Source organism: Physeter macrocephalus, chromosome 15 (genome assembly GCF_002837175.3).
Source record: "Physeter macrocephalus isolate SW-GA chromosome 15, ASM283717v5, whole genome shotgun sequence".
Taxonomy (NCBI): domain Eukaryota; kingdom Metazoa; phylum Chordata; class Mammalia; order Artiodactyla; family Physeteridae; genus Physeter; species Physeter macrocephalus.
The window spans coordinates 33,859,352-33,869,174 of record NC_041228.1 but is presented as its reverse complement, the minus strand read 5'-3'; positions in this window follow the sequence as shown (position 1 = coordinate 33,869,174).

Genomic DNA, 9,823 nt, shown 5'->3' with positions numbered 1-9,823 from the left:
TCTTCCCTCCCTTAGAATTCTCCCCGGCACATCTCCTTGTGGCGTCACAAGGTTCCGGGTGTGAAAAGCTGCGGGCCTACTGGGAGGTTAGGTATTCCTTTTCCCATTTCACGGATTAGGAAACTAAACTGGGCCGAGGCTGGGATTCAATGTTGGTTGGATCTGACTGCATAAATTCCTTCCCTCGTTCCTGAGGGAGGACTGACCACCTACGGCGTACACGACTGGTAACCTGGCCGCCCTCCCAGGCCAGACTCTCCCCGCTGCAGGGCGGCCCGGGGCGCGGCGGAGCAGAGGAGCAGAAGGAAGGAAGCGGCGCGACGCGCACACGCCGAGGCCCAGGGCGGGGGCCCCGAGCGCCGGGGAGGAGTGCATTTCCCTTCCCGCTCCCCTAGGAACCCGGAGTGGGGGGAGGGGCAGCCTCTGCCCTCCCCATCCGCCCTGGCCGCCAGGTGCCCAGAAACTCGGCCTCCCCCCCGCCCCCCGCGCCTGTTCCCGGCGCAGCCCGTATCTCGGCGGTCACGTCTCCCCATCCGGCTCCAAAGTACGAGTCAGCCACGGCCCGGCCAACCCCGCGGAAGGGCGGAGGCAGGGAGGGGGGAGGGCGGCGCCGGGGGCGGAGGGGGGGGCAGACGGCCCGGGCGGGCGGGGCCGCGCGCTGCACCCCTTCTCCCTCCCGCGCGGCGCGGGCGGGTCTGCGAGGAGCCGGGTCCTGCCCGCCGCACCAGGGTCGGCCCGGACCTAGGGGCGAGGCACTGGCTAGGTCGGAGCAGCGCGGCCGCCGCCCCTGCTGGGTGCTCTGCGGGAGGGGGGCGGGGCGGGTGGGGAGGCCCGGCGGGGAAAGCCGGGAGGCCGCGCCTCCGGAGCTGCGCGCGGGCGGGTGTTGCTGGGGAGAAAAGCGCGGTCGCAGCCCCGCCCCGAGCCCCGTGGGCGTAGCGCCCTCTGCTGGTGCGGCCTCAGAAAGTGCACGGAGAATCACCCCGCATCTACAGCGACTACCCGACTGCGGAGGCGGAGGAGGGCTCCGGTCCTGCTGTAGGTTCGTAGAAATTCCAGGTTAATTAAAGATCTCCATTCTCTTTAAAATAATAATAATAATAATAATAATAATTCAAAAACGAGTGCTGAGCATTGGAGGAAAATTTGGAAATGTGGAGAAGAAAAAAAGAAAGCAAATTACTCATAATGCCTGTTTTAGAATTTTACTGTCTGCCCTTCAGTACTTCATATCTGCAAATCTGTGTGTGCATCTTTGATAGAATTTTAAAAGTACAATTTTGTCAGCTTTGTGAACACATAGGCCCCTTGTTTTGTTCACTGCACCATCCTCAGTGTCTAGAACACTGTTTAGCAGTGTTCTGGGTGCTCAAAAACCAATTGTTGTTTCTACCAACATGGGATCATGCTTTTCACACTTTCAAGATCATCATTTTTAGCATGCTTAAATTTTCTTGTATGCTCCCCTGAGTAGTAAAAGATTGATGATAAAATGGTCCACTAGCCCCCTTCTAGAATTTGAAGGAATGTGTTTGGAATTTAGAATTATTCACAGTATATGTATAAGGTGACCACCACACACACCACCACCACCAGCTGTGGGCTCTGGAACAGCACAACACCCTGTAATCAAACACACCACATTCCTGCAGCAAAATGTGTCACTATTCGCACCAACTAGGATAAATAAACACTATAAACAGCTTCATGTCCCTTCAGTCAGGTTTTGAGGCCAAATGAGTTTGCACCAAACTAAACAAAAAACTTTTGAGTTTCCAGAACATTTTGAATTTGAAGAGACTGCACTAACCTCAGGCACAAGGGTCTGAAGACATAAGTGAGTCTCTGCTGTGTGCGCTTGTCTTCCCATTTGCCTCAGTCTGTGCTTGGTAATCGCAGGTAATTGAGGTGCCAGCTGATGAGGTGTAAGTGAATGTGGGGTGCCATGTGAAAGGGCAGGATATGGTTGGGTTAGACTTTTGGATGTGGTCACACCTCCTTCTCTACTCCAGGCTGCCACCTTCAAACCAATGGGCGTCACCACTTGTGTGGTTGCCTTTGTTTCTTCCTGGATTCACTTCTAGGGCTACGCTTGTTCCAGTGGACCCCACGTGGGGATTTTGGAAGAGAGCCGAAGTCCCCCAAAACACCCGCACCCACCTATGACCAAAGGGGCACGACAGTAACTTCTCCAAAAGGGCATGTCGTTCGGCTGACATTCGTTGGTTGTGCTGTTACCACATGCACAGACCCATACGCAGCCTCTGGGCTGGGCCTCTCTCTGAACTCCAGACTGAGTACCCAGCCTCCCACTGACATCCCCACCCTGAAGTCACCTCAAATGCAGCATGTCCAAGACCACACTCACAAGCCTCCCCTCAAAACCTGGTCCTCTTCTCTTGTGACCAACGTGTCAGTGATTGAGCCCATTATCCAGTTACACAAGCTAGAAACTCAGAGGCATCCTCCCCTCCGTCTCCTCCATCCTTATCCAACTCATCACGTCTTGCCCATTTACCTCTGAAGCAGCCCTTCACTGCACCACCACCATCTGGTCCCAATGCCAGAGCCTAACCAGGCTGCCACGCCCAATTCTTGCCCTCCTCAGGTCGTTTCTCCACAATGAAGCCAGACAAATCCCTTCGAACACAAACTCAGTTACTTCACGTACACTGCAGGACCACCAGGAGCAGCTCCAAGGTTTATGGCTTCACCTAGGATTTCTGCAGAATCGTTTGACAGCTCTGAAACACAGCCCACCTCTAGCTATAAAAAGAGTAACGCCACCCCCATCTCTCTTAGGATAAAAATAGAAATCCATCAAAAGGCCTGTAGAGCCCTGCCTGGGCTGGCGCATCCTACACAATGCTTGTGCTATGAGTCTCCATCCTCCAGGAGCACTGACCTTCTTCCTCAGGCCCTTGAATTTCCACCTCCTGGCCTTTGCACTTGCCGTACTCCTTGCCTGGAACATTCTCCCTCCATCTCTTCAGCTACTTAACTCCACTCTTCATTCACATCTCAGTGCAACTATCATTTCACCAGGAAATCTTCCTGACCAAGCCAAGTGCCCCATCATCTGCTCTTTAGCACCAGTGCTGTTCCTTCAAAGCTGAGACTCTTTTGTAGTCTTGCATGTATTTGTTGATTCCCTCAGGACCTGGTCCTGTCTGGTTTGCCCATCATGGTGTTCCCAGCACCTGGCCCAGTGCCTGGCATAAAGTCAGTACTTCTTGAATATGTATCCCATGAATCCGCTACCTTGTCTGCTCACCCATCTTGGGACAACCCCGGAAAGGAGGCGGTGTTTGTGAGTTCATTCACCCACCCAACAAGGAGCATCTGTTATGTGCCGGGCTTTGGGGATATGAAAAAGATACAGCCATGACCTCAAGAGCTACTGGAAGATGGCAGACTGAGAAACCAGTTGACTGACTGCCTTCAAGATCTTAACTTCTAAATCACAAAAACGGATTCATGGATCTAGCAAAGCCATAGTCACACAGAGAACATTCCCCACAGATAAAAAGATCCCTTCTTTGAACCTGAACCAATCAGCAAAAGTCCCTTTTCTCCCAACCCACCAGCCCTAATCATTCCCTGCTTTTCGAGCTGGCCTCAACCACTTGATCCTACAAAAAGCCCAACCTGACCTTCAAAGACTGAGAGAGGGTCCAAAGGCTTGCCTGGTGGGTGGGTTCCTTGGATGCATCAAGCTATGTAAACTTGGTTTTGTGTGGCCATAGGTATGTCACTGGTGGACCTGACATCCCAACTTGGAGTTCAAAATGCACCTGGAAAAAGCCACAGTTTAACCACCACATTCCTTGAGTGTCCAGGTCTTCTAGCCTTTGGTTATATTGTCTCACACCCAGGAACAAGGGTCCCCCTTGGGCTCAGAGTTGTCCCGGTAACTTGTCAGTGGGCTAAGCTTCAGCAGTTGTCATGGTCACTGCAAATCTGTACTTTGGGATTTGCAGTGGCAAAAGCTGTTACTAATGGGCATTCCTTGAGTGTCCAGGTCTTCTAGCCTTTGGTTATATTGTCTCACACCCAGGAACAAGGGTCCCCCTTGGGCTCAGAGTTGTCCCGGTAACTTGTCAGTGGGCTAAGCTTCAGCAGTTGTCATGGTCACTGCAAATCTGTACTTTGTTTGGGATTTGCAGTGGCAAAAGCTGTTACTAATGGGGGTGGGTGAATGGAGGAGGGGAAGGAAGGTGAGGCAGAATTCCCTCTTCCTCCTGGCTCCGCCCCACCTCGAAACCCACTGTAACAGTGGATTGGGACAGAGAGGCGGAGGCTTGTGTGACGTTCAGAAACATGCTAGAACATAAGAATTTAATACTACGTGAAATCAGCTAAGAAAACTGAAAAACAATTGCTTGCTGCAACTTCGAGGAGGCACTATGAGCAAAGATAATCCACGAGCGCCATCTAGTGGGCAGATCAGCCATTGCCGCCCAACCCCTGAGCCCTTCTTGAGTGGCAGCGATGTCTTCTGTTTCCACCAACAGGGAAGGCCAGCCATCTGCATCTGGGCCCTTGCTAGAAAGAACATTTTGAGCTTAATTGCCCCTGGCACTGTGCTCTGCACTGTGGAAAGAAAGCTTCACTCATATCCTATGGATGCTTTGAATTTTCTTAACATTTTTAAAATTTGAATTTAAAGTGTTTCCCTTTTAACTCTGGCTGCTAGGAACCTCAGAGACAAAGCTTGGTCAGACTTTAGCAGCACCTTGTGATGATCACTTTTGGACTAACCTTGCCTCAGTTTTATCTAATATTTAAAGTTGTTTTCCACTTTACTGCCATATTCTTATCTAGTTTTTTTTCTTTTACTGACTGAGTACAGAGCGCTCTGTCAAGCTGCTCTGTAGGGCTGATGGACGCATCCCCCAGCTACTAGCCAGCAGCCGCTGAACGCTCACAGCTGCATTCTTCACTGGGAATTGGCTCCCAACTTTGTTCATCTCTGAGAATTGCCCTCTGCCACGGGGAACTGCTTGCCCAAGGTTATGTCTCTTCACAAGGTGCAGCTTGTAGCCAACGGCTGGCTAGTACTGTGATACAAAGTCGCAGCCCCCCCTTCTCAATTTGGTCCAACTCTGAAGGGCCAGCCCAGCTCCAGAACCCCCCACTGGCTCAGCTAAGGACCCGGCTGGAAATACATTATGGATCCGCGTCTCCTGCTGCCCCCTCCTGCCTCCCAGCTCCTACGAGCACTTCCAATCAACTTTCTGCGTGCAGCTGTCTTCACCTGTGTTCAGGAAACCCAGTCTAAAACAATGACACAGGTTTATCAAGCCTTAGGTTCAAATCCCTGCTCTGATACATCTTAGCTGTAAAATTTGGGGGCAAATTCCTTTACCTATCTGAGTCTCCATTTCTTCAAGTGTAAAACAAAGAAATTAGATAAGAATATCCCTAGGATACTTTGACAGAGGTATCATGAGGCTGTAGATGCTTGTCCTTGACGAAATGGCTTAGGCTAGGCTTTTAGTTCCACTGTGTCCTATGTTTTTGCTCTTCTTTTCTCAATTGCCATCAAAATGCTGTCATTTGAGAGTGGGGTTGCTAATAGTAAAGACTTGAGTGTAATCCTTTATTATTGATACACTCTTCAAACCTACTCCCAACAGGGTGAACGAACAGTAAGTCAGTTTTGAAACCGTTTGTTCCAGGGTGATTGGTTCATTAGGGGTCAACGTTAGAATAACTTGAACTTCGTGGTTCTTAACATATGAATATGCAAAATACTCCTCAAATATCTACCAGCTACCTCAGTTCACCGAGTGTAACAAGCCACACCCACCCATAAACTGATGATACCTTCCGCTTTCAGATAACCCCCTTCCACCGCTTCACAATTCACAAGCTGCAACACTTCCACAAACTGTGGGTCTTTTTCAAGGTGCAGTGCTACAGTGGCTGCTGTATTATCTATGTATTTGTTTAACACGTGTACCACTGTACAGCCATTTGAAATTGGTCACCATCAATATTGTAATGTCGCGCGGACAGCATGAGTGCTTTCCCAACCTCATATTCCCCATCAGCCCATGGTGCGATTTCACATAGTGTAATGATTTTTAGGAAAGCATATGCCAAGTTCTAGCAAAACTGTACATAAAAGGGAGGGGGCAGTAGCATTGTGCCACTTGGGTAGTTTCCTCCTCAACGTGAACTTCTTGTATGTTCGCATAGGTTCTCATATGAAGCTTTACACGCCCTCCCCTGACATCAATCTAAAATACTCTAAACACAGTTCCTGTTGGGGCAACATGAAGGTAACATTAACTAAACCCATTTTTTAAAAAATTTATTTTTGGCTGCGTTGGGTCTTCGTTGCTGCACACGGGCTTTACCTGGTTGCTGCGAGCGGGGGCTACCCTTCGTTGCAGTGCACGTGCTTCTCATTGCGGTGGCTTCTCTTGTGGAGCATGGGCTCTAGGCGTGTGGACTTCAGTAGTTGTAGCACGCGGGCTCAGCAGTTGTGGCTCACGAGGTCTAGAGCGCAGGCTCAGTAGTTGTGGCGCACGGGCTTAGTTGCTCCGCGGCATGTGGGATCTTCCGGGACCAGGGATCGAACCTGTTTTCCCTGCATTGGCAGGCGGATTCTTAAACACTGCGCCACCGGGGAAGTCCCTAAACCCATTTTTAAAACACATTTTAAGATGATGCCTTTCTTTGGGGAAACACTAAAGTTCTCCTCCCTCTCCCAGCAAGCTCTTTACGTGTGTTCTTCTCGTAGAATCAGAAAAGGAGGAAACCAAACTTCAAAAATGCCCTCGCTTCCTTTATTTCTGTTGAGAATTTAGCAGTAAGAGAGACTGTTAAGAGGGTAGGTTTAAGTCACAGAAGTAACTAAAGCTGAGGGGCATTACTGAGCAGTAAAACAAAGAAATTGCCTAAGTGCATTAAGACTGGTTTGAAGCAACAAAAGCTCAGAGTATGTGACTGTGTTGCATAAACTACAACTTAAGAGCACTAAGCTTAAAAAACAGTTCTAGATAAATGCAGAAATTAAAATTCTATTCCCATATATCCTTATGGTAAAGGGATTGTTGGTATACCCGTAAAATTATAAAACTGTAAAAATCCCCCCAAATTAAGCTGTGAGCAAGCAGATGGAGATAGTCTGAGTGGTCTCCCCATATTTGAAAGTTCTCTTAATTTGACTGTTCATACACGTAGTATATATTGAGGCACACTTACAATGGTGGACTGGAAACACATCTGTTTCTTCCTGAACTAAGGCGAAACTCACAAGGATGGAAACATCAGATGAAAAAATGAAGCTGGAAAGTGGACAGACTAGTAAATTATTTAGAAACTGCAGGAAACAGAATCCCAGGTTGGCAGGGGGTACCAAAAAACCCTCAAATTCTAAAACGTTGCAGAGAATTTGGCAGCAGTCCCATCTGGAGGTGGGGCAAAATAAGGATTTTCTGGAAGTCTAAGCATTCAATTCCCAAATCCCTTCTCCTACGCTGCACAGCTGGGCAAGGGCCCACTCTCGTTGGTCATGACTGATTCCTTCTCTCAAATGGGCAAACCGGCCTCTGGAATAATGGACAGGGAGCACTGCTGAGGTCAGGGGTACCCTACTGCACACCGAATACAGAAGCCCAAGCCCTCTGACCCCACTTGTCTTCTAGAATGCTAGCAGATGGCCCATTACCCTTCAGGAAGGAGACATGATGTGTTCACTGAGAATGAGCAAAGACTTCAAAATTATGACATGACGTTCCCTAACCAATCCACTAGGACAGAGCACATTCCGTTGACAAACTGCACTCACAGCTTCCCATTCGCTCTTTAGCCCCCCCACTCAGACAGAAGGGTTACCACACATCCGAAGAATGCCTCTAATAAAGATACCGACCAATCCAAAAACATATAAAGGAAAAAAAGAAAAAAAAAGACTTCCAAAAACATAGAGAAAAAAAAAAAAAGACTATCTAGGTCTGGGCTGGGGGTGAGAGGTGCGAGGGAGAAGGGCTGGCTGGGGGGAACTTCCAAAAAGCTTTCTTGGAGATTAGGTTGTAAAAATTGCAGAGATTTAAAAAAAGACTTGGGGGACTTCTTCGCGGTCCAGCGGGTAAGACTCCCAATGCAGGGGGGCCTGGGTTCCATCCCTGGTCAGGGAACTAGATCCCACATGCATGCTGCAACTAAGAGTCCACATGCAGCAACTAAGACCCAATGCAACCTAAATAAATAACTCCGCGCTTTCAATGCAGGGGGCGCAGGTTCCAACCCTGGTCAGAGAACTAAGATCCCGCATACCACGCAGTGCGGCCAAAAATTAAAAAAAAAAAACAGATGGGAGGAAATCAATGAGATCCAGAGAATTAAAAATTTCTGAATATTAACCGTGTCCCCCTTGCTCTGTATACCGTTGCTAAAAACTGAGTGGTGACAAAATTGTAAGCCCAGGCGAACAGGATGAAGTCTGGCACTGTCATTTAGGAAAAGCTCTAACTGGAATCTGGGACTGAAATCTAATCAGAATAAGATCCTGCTGGTTTACCAAAGGATCTTTCTTCTCTTGCACTCTCATGCAACCCCTTTTTTCTATTGCCAATACATGATCACTTCATCTGTTAGCCAGCTGTGGATTAACTTTCCAATTTTCCATAATTGATCCAGTGCTAAATTTCTTCCTAAGCCATCAACTACAAAGGGTTTTGACAGGCATAAGCAGTATTATGGTAGAATCAGGATTTCAAAGATTAAAATGGAACTGCTTTTGAAACTGAAGTCAATATAGGTCATGGAATTCAGGAGTAAGAAAGATGGTGCTTACCTGCTCCGTAGCTTATCCCTTTAAGGAGGTAGAGATCAGCCTCCAGCAAAAGCTAGACTAGAACTAGCTTTTGTTTCTTACCCCTAGACCAGGTTTATTCCCCTGAAAGCCTGCATCTGCAAACACTTTATACCATACTTCTATCCCTACTTCAGGATGGATAAGGCAGGGATTAAAGTACTTGTAGGATTTATTCACAACTTGAATATGCAAGAATATTAAGATTTTTTTTTCTGATTTCATAGTTTCAAGACAATTAAGCAAGTATTCGTTACTACATTACTGCTCAAGTTGCTAATAACTACTGTGAGGAAATCAAGAGTAACTCCCCAAAGAGAGACAAAAAAAACCCCAAAACTGGTGTGGCTTTTTTCAACCCAAATTTGCATTCAATATGTGCCCACATTTACTTGGAAGGAATATCTAACTTAATTTATACAGAACTATTTAAGTCTAAGTTTAAAACTGTTAGGAAGCTGGTGAATATGTGACCCAAAGAAAAATCATTGGGCTCACATATATATTGGACTTTATCAAAGCCTTCAGTATTCCGTATGTAATATCCAGAATCATTTTACCAGATTCAATTTGTTACTATGTGATAAAGCAAGTTAAGATTCTGAAAGAATGCTTACAAGTTAACACACAAAGCTGATATGTAAAATTACAACTCTTTCACGACAGAAGCCAAAGCAAAGCAAAACTAAAATGTAAGGAGGAATAAAAACATTTTATCTGTGTATTCAGAATCACACACAAGTTACCTTTACAGTTCAATTTACTATATAGAAATCATTTGGGTTTTATAGTTTCAGTTAAATTCTGAACTGAGATTACAATATTGTTTAAAAAATTGTTACATTAATTCATTATTTTAAGCAAACCAAATTGAAATACATAAGTTCAAACTTCAGATTTATGGCAAACAGTCTTCAAATACAACACAGATATTTCTTAAAGTTACCATATTCACGTCTTACTTGCAACTCTGAGCTGTTATACACAGAATAGCTCTCC